At 34.3% G+C, this 12,949-nt stretch overlaps 1 protein-coding gene across 2 annotated transcripts in view; it reads right to left on the bottom strand.

The window, feature by feature from the left end:
• Positions 1-12,949, bottom strand: part of LOC116338898 — a 122,642-nt gene that overhangs the window by 76,354 nt on the left and 33,339 nt on the right. For both annotated transcript variants that reach the window (XM_031764443.1, XM_031764442.1), the window contains exon 2: positions 7,851-7,983. The gene's annotated coding sequence lies outside the window, so the exon portion shown is untranslated. The remainder of the gene's footprint in view (positions 1-7,850; positions 7,984-12,949) is intronic.

A 12,949-nucleotide genomic window follows, 5' to 3' on the forward strand; every position in this document is an offset into this window, starting at 1 on the left:
TCCAAACGAAATAACCAACAGCAGTCAACAACGTTGCAAGAAGAAAAAAGTGGCTTCTCTAAGGCGATTCATATTAATTGAATCTGGTTGGTAGCATTCAATGCAACCATTCTTATTTGCGCCAAAACCAAAGTCAAAAAAAAAAGAAGAAACGAGAGTGCGAAAGAAGAAAACAACTACATTAAATGAAACGCGACACATAAATACATTCCCTTTTATCTTCTCAATTTCATTTTGCGAGTTTTACCTCACACAGAAACATCGACAAAACAAAGTCGTTTTTATTTCATATTTTCATTTAGAAATTCGGTTTTAGGGGATGCAAGAGAGCGAGATAGAGTTTGCTGTCTGTATAAGTGTAGATTTCTTTTATTTTCTTTTCTATTTGACCACTTTTCACTATTTTCTTCTGGTCTTTTCCACAAAAACCAACGAATTTTCTTTGCTTTTGCCATTGTATTCATCACTTAAGCTTGTGTGGGCTTATTCTTTTTTTCTATCTCTCTCTAGCTCGCTCTGGCGCGTATGTATGTTTACGCTGAAGTGGTGGCTTATTGTGCTTAGAAAATAGACATAGAATTTGAAATAGAACTTGGGAGAAAACTTATTAGTGATGTAATTGATATATTGTACAACGATGTTGGTCGTATATAGAAAATTTTCATCGGCATACCAAAGGTGTTAACAGAAAGCAGTATAATCTGTCCAAATCCAAAATCGATCGTATGAAATGTGTCTGCGTGTATGTGTTTGAAATTTTTGTTACGATTACACGCACGTAGCACGATATTTTGGAAAATCGGATTTTTATTGTGAATATTCATCATTCATCGTTAGTTGAATGTGCTTTCAAAATGCTTTTCAAATCAATCGATGCGTATTGGAATTTATGGGATTTGTGCACAGTGCCACACACACACACGTACACATGCACATACATGACGAATAATAACCAACTAAAATCTCGATTACACACTGAATTGCCAAATCGACAAACGTACTTACGTTCCAAATTTCTGTCGTTGATTTTTCGTTCAAACGTTTTCATTCAAATGTCCAATTGCAAGCGTACCTTTTACGATGCCAACAGCATTTTTGCCAAGCAAATAATATACGCCACGGTGTCGTCCGAAGGTGTTCAGTCTCCTTCTGACGCACTAAATGAAACCCAATCACTTTTAATGTATTTAACATAACATGAAAGAGAAAGAATAGAAAAGGTCTTCGACAACGGAAAAATGCGTCATGCATACATTGGTTGCTTTCCTTTCTTTGTATTCATTTTATACATTATATATATATATATATATTTCTCGATTCGAGTAAATGGGAGCGAGTGATTGTATGTGTAGCGTGCTGTAGTCATTACACATTACCACCAACGACAGCTTGCCGCCACCATTTAGCCATTAATTCATTATATGGGTGTCTTTTCTCTCTGTGTGATTGCTTATTTTTTTCTTGTTGTCAGTTTTTTTCTCGGTCTGCTACTTTTTGTGCGGCATCTGATTTTTTTTCTCTTGCGCTCCGTTTCTCTCTCAACTCATTTTTCTTTGTTTGCTCTATTTCTCTCTCGATATTTTTTTAAACTGAGCGAAAAAGGAAACAATAACAACAAAGACGTAGCATTACTTGAAAACATCGACAGGCGACTATTTATTCTCAAGGTTCATAACGTGAAATTCATTTTTTATACCATTGCTCTCATTCTCTCTTTCATTTAGAACTGTTTTGCTTTCTCGCTTGCATTTGAATCATATTTCAACAGCGCGTCCCAGTTTTTCAGCGTCAAGCAATGAAAACGGCTAATCTCATTCCTTTGATAATCAAATTTTGTGGCAATATACACTTGATATATTCGGAGATTCGCTTTGTTCGTTATGCATCCAAAATTTAATATTCTCGTTCAGCTTTCACGCGTTTACTTGGGTTGATGCCAAGAAAAATAAAAAAAAATGAATCCAAACACAAAAGTGAACAAACAAATAAACTCTCTTTTCATACAACACACATTTCGGGGAAGAAGAAAAAATCACACAACCAAAGATATATATAAGTAGAAGTAAAAGATATTTATAAAATATAATACCAAACCGTATATGGTAGGAATAATCGTCGTCTGCACTCAAATGGAACTGAATTCGAATGTATGTAGCATGTGTGTGTGTTTGAGAGAGAGAGAGAGAGAGAGAGAGAGAGAGAGAGTGTGGTTAGGTTTTTCATGATAAAATTGTAAGAATAAAAATTCATTTTTGTGGCTACGATGAAATAAAATGGTTTGTCACAGGCGCGCACATCGCGCACATATTCTTTGTATGAATGGCTACGATGTATGAGGCAAAGATCTTTCAGGACGAGTAAAATGTGCTTTTCGTGACTTTTTGAATTCGAACAAATTTCATGGAATATTATAAAAATTGATGTCTGCTACTATCCAGCTCTATTGTACTTGTAAACGCTTGTAAGAACTCTGATAAAAATCATGCTCTTATATGCTCTCCAATTCCTTTATAGTAAATCACATCAGAAGCTGTTGCTTGTCTACTTCTGTTCACACACACAGTGTGTGTGTGTGTTTGCAACTCTGTTTTTTTACTCATTCGTTTTACTTCTACTATCTATCTCTCTCGCTCGCTCTATTATCTTCTTCTTCTCGTGCTGCACTTTTATTAAAATATTTGAAGCAGAATAGTGCGATTTGTGTTGGTATTTTCTATTAGCTAATTGATAACAATTCGTTTATTTGTTGTGTCCTTTTTTTATCGTTTTTCTCGTATTTGGTACATTTAAAGCATTATCCATTATGCTAGTAGAATATCGAATAGATCGGTTGATGTGCGTTGTTGATGGTTGGTGCTTTATTTATATGTGAGTTTCACTGAACGATGAATGCAGTTTAGCCATTCAGTCAATGTCAACATAATGCAAGCAAAACAATAAATTTCATTGATGCGGCGCTCATTTTTGCAACATCGTTGTGTATTGTTGTCATTTCGAATTTGTCCATTATTTTGAATGCAAAGCGATAATCTATGGGAGGATTAGCTGTGCGCAACATAAATGCGAACAATAATAAAAACAACAGCAAAACACATACAAATACACACACACAAAAAAAACAGAAATGTGTAGCAAAAATAACGAAAGGCGATAGCTACTGGGTGAGAGAGAGATAAATGATTGTAAGACTAAATTGAATCTACGAGCAAATAGATTAATGACGTCGTCTCGTGCATTTGCAACCGCATTGTTTTCTTTTTTTGAACATTTGGCACGTTTGGTGCATTCACCACTCTGGATATATTATTGGAAATGGTGAATATGTCTGTGCAGTGCGGACGTTGGCACCCCATCGTGTTAGAAATATGTTTCGCCAAAATGTAACGAAATAAAACAAATAGAAGTGCGCTCGATTGTGGATGTCGCCACCGATTCCACCGCTCCATACTGGAAACCACCGCCAGACTTCTGCTTTCGAGACAAAGAAACTCGAAAATAAATGTTGTTACTAACAAATAAAAAAAAAGGTCATAATTGTAGCGCAGCCCAGTCAGAATCGACTTGGGTAATGTAATACAATCAATAACGATCTTTTAAATGCAATTTTAAGATACCTTTGCTAGGTAATCTTGACATTTCAAAATGACCAATTAATAACAGAACCGAGAACGTTTCGAGCAAACAATGACGACGACAACAACGAAAACCATTTCGATAAACTCGATCCTTTCGACGTTTTAAACATTATACAAATGGAGCCATCTATAAAAGCCTGTACGCGTTGTGTAACAAAAATAATTTGCTCGTTTGACCATCATGAATTTTACTATCTTACCCGATGATCTCGAACCACATGGTTGTTCATCTTTCGTTGTTTTAAGTTTGTTCGCTGTTCTTTTGTTGGCGTCATAGTCGTCGTCGTCGCTTTTTTTTCTTTCAGGGCGGAGACGGCCAAAGTTTCGATTAAAGAAGAAAAACCACTTTATTAAATCGAAATCAGTCCAATTTCAAGTTTAATGAAGTAAGTTTGAACGTATTTTTCTTTTGTTTTATTTCGTTCACGCCATAACATAGGCAACGTTTACACAACGAAACGTTTCTATCTCTTACTCAGCCATTTTGCCAAGATACCATTATTTCTATTTTTTTCATAGACATTTTTATTCTTGGAAAAGAAAATATTTTCGCTCTTGTAACTAATTAAATGCGAAGAAAAAAAAAGCTGATCGAATTCGCTAAAGCAAAGGATATCCGAACTGAATAAACGAAAAGTGCTTGAAATTGAGCGCAATTTTAAACTAATCATTTATAACACTTATCATTTGCACACAAACACACACACACACAAGCACACTCTGTACACAGTACAAGAGAATCAAAAAGTTCCGTGGAAAAATTTGCGATAATTTCCGGTTTATAAGAAGAGGCTGTGGCAGCAGCCCTGAGGGTCAAGAATAAGAAAATGCGAGAATTTGAGTAAAATCGAAACGAAGAAGTGGCGTATGCCAAAAGCTTGAATCAATTGAGAAAGTAGAATAGGATAAAGTTTTCTACTTTATTTAATAAAAATTGATGAATAACAAGGAAGTTTGAAAAGTGCGATATCTTCCGTAATCATTATTCAGATACATTTATTTAATATACAATTTATTTGTGCCGACAGCGAGTAAGATAGCGTGAGTGGTCACATTGATTCGATGCAATTTCAATGCATTTTCGATTCGATTCGTTTCGATGGTGTGAGTTATTCATTGTGTTAAGGTGCATCTCATCTCGTTGTGTAAATCATTATGAAGAAATGAGCTGAGATGTTTCAGCCAAACTTTTCAATACAATAAGCTGGAAGCTTTCAAGAATGAAAAAACTTTTCAAATGGATTATTATACGATTTCCTGTTCTTCTTTTCTTTTCATTTGCATCGCAATTGTTTTCTTCTCTTTTTTTTCATTTCGATTTTCTTTCGTTCAGCATTGGAATTTTAATTGTCGAAGAACAGTTTCATTCGTTCGTTCCAGAAAGGGGAAAAAAGAATGTATACCAACAACATAAAGTGCGTTGAACGAACTGAACGGCTGCTGGTTTGTCTGCTAAAAACTCGCCTGTGAAAGCTTTCAACGAAACAAAATGAAAATAACAACTTTGTAATAACGTTAAAGTAGTGCCAAAAAATAAATAAAATACGTAATAACAATATGGTGGAAAGATTGCATATAATTTTCTTTTTAGTAAGCATATTTTCCGATTAATATTGTCTACGGGCGCGACTCCTTTCAACAAAACAAGCCAGTGTTGATGCGCGAAACGACGCGTTACTCATTCGCATTTTTCGCTTGCAGCTCTTTCGCTCACTTTATTCCGTATTTCGTGTAGGGCATTGTACTGATGAACATTTGCCGGTTCTCAACACAATTGTGTATACGCACACTGTTCAAAGTGGATGATCTAAGAGCTAAAAAAAGGAGATGTTTTGTCGTTTTCACTTCGTATTTATTCGCTTCTCTTCGAAGATTGGTTTTTTTTCGCTCGTTTTCTTCTTCTCTCTTTTTTGCACATACATTAAGTAAATACATTCGCATTATTCCTTATGCTCGGAGATATTATATAGCTCAAGGAGAAGATTTAATTTTCTCATTAAAAATAATATTCTACCACTTTACATAGTTATAATAACGGAAAGAGAAGTACAATTCCACCATAAAGAAAGTATTATTATCATCATTATAATCATCATCGTTGGTTCTGGTTGTTGCCGCGCTATTGCCATCGACGCCACGACGTTTATCTTCTCTTTCTCTCATCTTTTTCCTTGTCTTGAATTTTATTCTGCGTATTTCCTCCTTGTTCATCTGTTTTTCATTTGTTTTTTTTTCACATTTTTTTGGCCATATTTTTTGTTGTTGTTTCTTTGCTCATCTCGATTTGGTTCCTGGCATTTTTGCATTCCTTTTCTTTGACAATAGAAGATAAGAAAAAAAACCAATTCGAATTTGCAATGCTATAAAAAATGCTTTCTTATGCCAGGCTTTCGTCATGGATGGCTATAAACATTTCTAAATAGAATTAAATATCTTATGGCTGGTCGTAGTGATGTCTGCGACAATGGTTGCGCCATGGACTCGAGAATGCCACGTCAAATAGTAAATACAAATGAATTTTCAAATTATAATGTGCCAACACTTTCAAATCATTTTTTCCCCTCCCCCCTTGCTCACTCTATCTCTCAGCTAATTCACAGTAATTTGACCAATTTGCTTCAATGGTTTGGTTCTTGGATGTTAATTCATTGGGTGGACTGTGTAATCTTACACAATTTGAATTATACTTTATGATTATTTACACTAATGTCTAAACTTTTGCAAAATAAAACGCACAACACTTTGACAATAACGCGTGACGCGCGTTAAACAAACTGCCCAAATAATAACCTACATAATGTCTATTTTATATCCACCATTACATAAACCGCTTAAATTATGAAACCGTCTTATATGTTGAAAAGTCATTTTTGTAGACAATGTTCATGCAACCGCCCAATATGTATAGCAAATCGTGCACACAACTCAACAAGTATATGATAAAAATGAATACGCCCGCAATCTCTGTTATAAACAATTCACAACCGGAAAGCCCAACAAGATTTCGTCCAAATAGATAAGAACATATTTTGCAAATGCGCACGCAATAAATAACAATGCCGTTATTATGTACAGCAGAGGATGGAATGTGTCACAACCAATTCCAATTAGCACATTGTTGCCAGCCATAAAATGTTTTCATACACACACCGGTCCAATTCCATCGCTTGGACATACTTTCTTGAATGCGTGTATAACATTCAATTTCAACAATTTATTCAATTGTAAGCTCATTTGGTCTGGGTGAGCGGAAGCACGCCAACAACAAAACACCAAAAATTAAACTTAAAGAAGAAAAAAATCAAATAATCCAAATAAGATTGCCACAGCATTCTTTCAAAGTTCTGGCCAACAACTTTGAACAAAATAAAATAAAAATGTGCGACAACAAAAAATGTCAGAACAAGATGAGAAAAAATTATGAATTAAAAAATGCAGGCGCTAACAAATGAGAAAAAAAACAACTGCAACACTGCACACAGTCACACAAAAGATGAAATTGAATTGACGATGACAGCCACAAGAAAAAAGAGTGCACGCACACGCATACAACTATAAATAAGGAGAGAATGATTTTGAAAGAAGCACATGAAAATCATTGTGCCATTTCTCATTTCGTTTATCTTCTTGCTTTTCCTTATTATTTCTCGTTTCTCACAGCTCGAGATTTCCGATAGCTACGCTTTTTTCCCCTTTACCATTCCTCTCGATCTCTTACGCTGCACACTACGTGTGTGTATCTCATCTCGTTCGTGTTCATTTGAGATTTTCTTTTAATTTCTTTTATATTTTCTCATTTGCTGTCTTTTTTCCGTTTCTCTATCGTTTTGGTGCTATTTCTATCTCTTTTTATAATTCGATTTTTTTTCTCGCTTGCATCCGTTACTTATTCTCGTTGTTCAATTATAGTATGTCGTGTTACCATAGTCGTAATCAGCGAAAACTTTTCATATTATAGCAATAATTCTTATTAAAACCATTAAAAACGAAGACGAATGACAAAAATATGATAAAAAAAGAAGAAACGAGAAATTTCTTAGCAAAAAAGCGGAAACAAAAGATTGTTCCTCGCCTCCCGTTCACAACTTCTTCTGAATACATCGAATATCTTCTCACTTTTTGTTGCCGTTTATTCATTCGCATCAGAAAAGATTTGACAACAGCAATAACAACAACAAAAAGAAAATGGAGCTGAAATGATGCACAGTAACTTACCTTATTTGCGGGCCAAATGGATCGTCTGTTGATGTAGAACCGGCACACGGCCAATGGATACCTCAAGATACCAAATACACAATTTGTGTCGTCTGTATGTTCAATAACCGATGAAAATTATTGAAACAGATTCCTAAATAGAGGAAGAAATAAAGCATAAAGAGAAGAGATAAAAAAACGAATCGTTGCATTTATAGTTTGATAGTGCTATTTGTTATTTGTTTTAACATTGAAACGACAAAGAAGAAATAATACAAAACCAAACAATATAAAAGATATTCTTCAATGCAGTCAGTTGAAATGGTGGTAAAGTTTGCTTGGTTGGGATTGCCATTGCTTGGTCGAAGAATGATTATATCGAGCGCAAGACAGGAAATTCTCATTATGTTCTCTTTTCTTCATCAATTCTAACTAAAACAATAAGTTGATAATGAAATCGGAATTGTCATTGGCCATGGTAAAACAAGCACACTCTGTTACACAAACCGATTTTAGCGATTATGTATTACATGATTACGGTTGTCATCCACTTCCGCTAACTCATTATTTCTACAATTAATTTCATTTTTTTTCTCGAGCAGACTTTTTTTTATGCATTATTGTCACCGTTGTTGTACATACTCCGCTGGGATGTTGCCAGTACATGAGTCGATCCTCTGTGCATGTACATTTGTTTGTATCACCACAAAATGAACAATTGTCGATAAATTAAATTTTAAATTAAGCTAATTAAAAACATCGGGCACAAATATTTCATTGAATAAATAAAATGAAGCGCAGTAGTCATGAGCGTAAATCACATGGAAATTACATCGACAAACAATGAATGTGACGGTTGGCAATTGGACGCTTCAAACGTTTAAATATTAAATAAATTTTTCCAAAATAAATAATTCTAATTATAAAGGCCTTTTTCATTAACTTTGTGATAGGTTTTTTTTTGTTGTTAATTTCGGGCAATGGATTTGCGTTTGGTTTCAAGTCTTTTCGACGTACCCTAATGTATTGAAGTTGTGTTTTTTTTACATGTGTAGAAAAATTACCATGTCGGGAAAACGTTCGAGTTCGGTGGCGTCAACACGAAAAATGACGAAATGGTACGGTTATGGTAGAGTGAGAGAGAACGAACGAGACAATGATAGAGATATGAGAGACTGAATTTGCAATTTTGTAAATGCTAAATTATTGGTGAAAATTTTGTGCATAATACATTATAACCGAGAGAATGAATTAAACAAGTGTTTTCATTATTTGTTACTTCATTTTGTATGTGTTTTCACTCACTCTATATTTGATTTCTGATTCTCATTTACATGTTTTACCTGCTGTGAAACAATTTTACAGCCCGAGTGTTATTGTGCACGATTGAACATGTATATATATATAAGCGCCCACTACACACGACATTGGGCAACTTGTTAAAAACGATATAAACATGGATCAAAAAATTAATTTTTAATTTATACGAAGGTTGCTCCAAAAATTTTGGGATCTCATTGACAAAGGAAAAAAAAAAGCAAAATCCGAATATTTTTCATTAATGGATGCAATTTAATCAATTCGATTACTAAGTGGGGTCAATATGACCTCAGTGCTGAAAACTTTTTATGACCTTCAGAAAAATTGTGAAAAAACGCGAAAATGTTCAGTTTTCTTTGGTTTTTCTTCCATAATTGTTAGGAAAGTTGGGGTTAAATTTAATGAATGATCAAATTATGTACTACCTTAGCATGCTAATTGGGAAATCGTTCTCGAAACTTTTGGAGCATCCCAGGTATTTTTAATCGTTTGTTTCTTTGTTATTCTGCTGCCTGAGTGCGTGGGTGTATGCGTGCATACGCCAATAAACATTTTTTGCGTAAATCACAAAAGGGGAAAGAATGATATGATCGAACCGGAGGTATTTTAGCCATGTTATATTTTTATTGTTTTCCATACGAAATCGTATGTGCTCATACTTTTATTGCCATTACGTTAAAATGTGTGTAATGCGTATGATTAAAAAATCATTAAATCAATTATTATTTCATTTCGAAATGGACTTTTCAAATGTAAATAAAAGGGAGTAGCTCCAATGTTCGAGGGCACGCACGCATATGCACTCTTTTCTCTTTTGGTAGCATTTTTTTTTTTTTTTTGAAAATTGTGTTACTTTCATGAATAAACAGTTGAATAAAAATTGACTTTAACACAATTGTCGGCAAAATTGCGTCGATAATCATATCTCCTATACACGTAAAATAATCATGAAAGAGATTTTAATGCTTTAATGCATTTTTGATATTTTTTTGTTGTCTCTCCCTTGATTCAAACAAAAAAAATGATTCATTACTTTCATATTCATTTCTGCACAGTGGGAAAAAATAGCAACATCATTTATATCATTCGTGAATATTCAATAATAAAAGTGACGATTTTTTTTTTGCTGTCGTCTCTTCTCTGATTACATTTACTGTCAATGAGAGAACGATAGAGAAAAAGCGGTTGAATGTGGTGAGTTAATTTGATGGTGTTGTTGTCGTCGTCGTCATCGTTGTTGTTGTTGAACGAAATTCATTTATGTTTATCAAGAGGGAATTTCATTGTGTGACGCGCGTGCTGGCGTACAAATTGAATGTCTCGTGCTGTGCGATAAGGGTTTCATTTTTCTCGAGGTGATTTGAAAAGCACACATTTCAAATTCCTTCAATGTTTGCTGCCTATGTGCAGTCAAGCAGAATAACATTGAATAAAATCCCATATCGATTTTGTGCTCTAATGTGTCTGCAAACAAACACTGAGTTAAAGTGAAAACAATGAAAATGCAATAATAATAATTGGCTGTGTTAATAATGCGTAACATAACAGAGTGTTATGATTTTGAATTGTCAAATATGGGTTTATTGTCTGTAATAATCACGAACAACAATCTTTTGTAGTACACAAAATGCTGTGCACTCAATTCTGTCTTTTTACTTGCGTTCGTACGTTCATTTATTTTGGTTGCTTGCTTTTTCTCTTTCGCTCTCTCTCTCTCTCTCTCTCTCTCTCTCTCGCTCTCTGTTTCTATTTATCTGGTTTTGATTTTTCCACTTTCTCTTTGTTGCTGGATGTGTATTGTTGCCGTTGTTGTTGCTACTGCTGCTGTTGTCGACACACGATAAATCAATAACCCGGAGTACGTATCGGTTTGGTAAACGATTGATGAAATAATTTCAAACCCCCAAATGACTTGTGCTCATTGATTCGAATAATGCGAAAAGAAAACGACGATCAAAGCATTCGTCCAATGTAAAATGTGATGCATAGCTCTATCTGAATCAGTGATCGATAATTTTAAATGGGAAAATGAGTCAGTCACCATTCAACAGTCTCAATGCAGGAAACGGAAATCAGTCAAGAATATTTCCACGTAGATATGGGTCATATTGAATGATGTGCGCCACGTTTTAATTCATTCTCATTGAGAACTGAAATAAGTTTGTGCTGCTGCTTTTTTGTTCCTTTTCTGATGCTATCTAGTTAGAAACAACGTCATGTCGTTTATATTCTGCACTGCAAAAAAAGTATCTTTAGCTTCGTTAATGAATTTTCGACTCGTAGCGTGTATGAGAAAAGCAAGACAAGCATTTGGCCATTTCAGTTACAGTAAATGTGATTTTGCGACTCAAAAAGTAGAAATAAGTTTGCACTCATTTGACTTTTGTTCTCTTTGTCACATTTTTTTTGTTCATTCATTTGTTCAATCTTTTGTTGTTGTTTTTTTTTGGTTGAAGACGTTGATTTTGTTGAAACAAGCTCGGTTCGTTCATATTGCTTGTGAAAACCCATCCGAAAAGAAACAACTCTGGATATAATCAGAATGTTTTGTACTGGAAAATATACTCTTTCTCTCCCTTTTTGATTGTGATTATGTGTTTGTACCTAAGAGATGTAAAAGTTAACAGAAAGTAATGTATAGAAAGTGTGTTTCTTAGTTGATCGCAAATAACAAACGCAATCGGACGTACACAATTTGTCTCGATAACTTCTTGTTAATGGTAACAATTTTTTCCCCATTTCATTTTCGTATTCCTTTTTTCGATCTTTTTCTCTCTCTAATTTCTCTGTGTCATATACACACACGACGTAGCCAACACAGTGAATGTGATAGCACATGATGCTGATGAACTTACGAGTGATGTTAATAGAGTTCATCACAAAACGATGTGTCTTTTGTTCGCATCATATTTTCTTCTTTTTTTCTCAATCATTTGCCATATATACATCGGGAAGCTTCTTGAATGTTACGACTTACTGTCATATTTCATTTCATCGTTGGTACGGCGAAGTGTTTCTTCAATATGTGTATGTGAGTGTGTGCAATTTAATTCATATTGCTGGCTTTCAACTTGCCACTGAACACAACACATGGATGATGATTTTATGTGTGTTCGTTACTTTTTTTGTTCATTCTTTTCGTGTCACTTTCATAGTGTTTTTGGTGTACGTTTAAGGGACCATTCGCATTTTGAAATCATTCACAGATGGTTCAAATGTGAGCATTTCGTTTGGAGTAGAATGATGGTAAAACACAACGTACATTTTCAAATAATTATAAAATGTCAAGTATGATGACAAAAACTATGTGACAAGACAATAAATGGAAAAACAAAAACAAAACGAAGAACAAGGAAACAAATCCAGAAATGTATACAAAACGCGACTAAGCAGAAACTTGCGCGCTACGAACTTAAATTAGAATTGAAGGTATTTTGTACATCTTGGAATAAATGTGCAAGACGAGAAAATGTGTATAAAATATAAAAATGCGCAAAATGAAAGAGTTTAGCGTGCGGAAGACCGAAAAAAGTGTAACAACCCAACCGAGAAAAAAAAACAGAAAATTAACATTAACATTACTGATCATATTAACCCATTTTTAGCCGGCTGGTTGATTTTTTTTTCGAAAAATTTTCAAGATTTTAAATATGCGCAAACGAAATGGGTTGACGTTTTTTTTTAGATGTTTGATCACATGATTGAGCCCTGTGAAAAGAAAATGAAAATATTTCCACAAAATATTGACTATTTTTTCATTGAATTAAACTGTCTGAGTAAGTCATGTTAAGCTTCGGGAT

This window comes from Contarinia nasturtii, unplaced genomic scaffold, assembly GCF_009176525.2.
Source record: "Contarinia nasturtii isolate CC-2019 unplaced genomic scaffold, AAFC_CNas_1.1 Cnas_scaffold_414, whole genome shotgun sequence".
NCBI lineage: Eukaryota > Metazoa > Arthropoda > Insecta > Diptera > Cecidomyiidae > Contarinia > Contarinia nasturtii.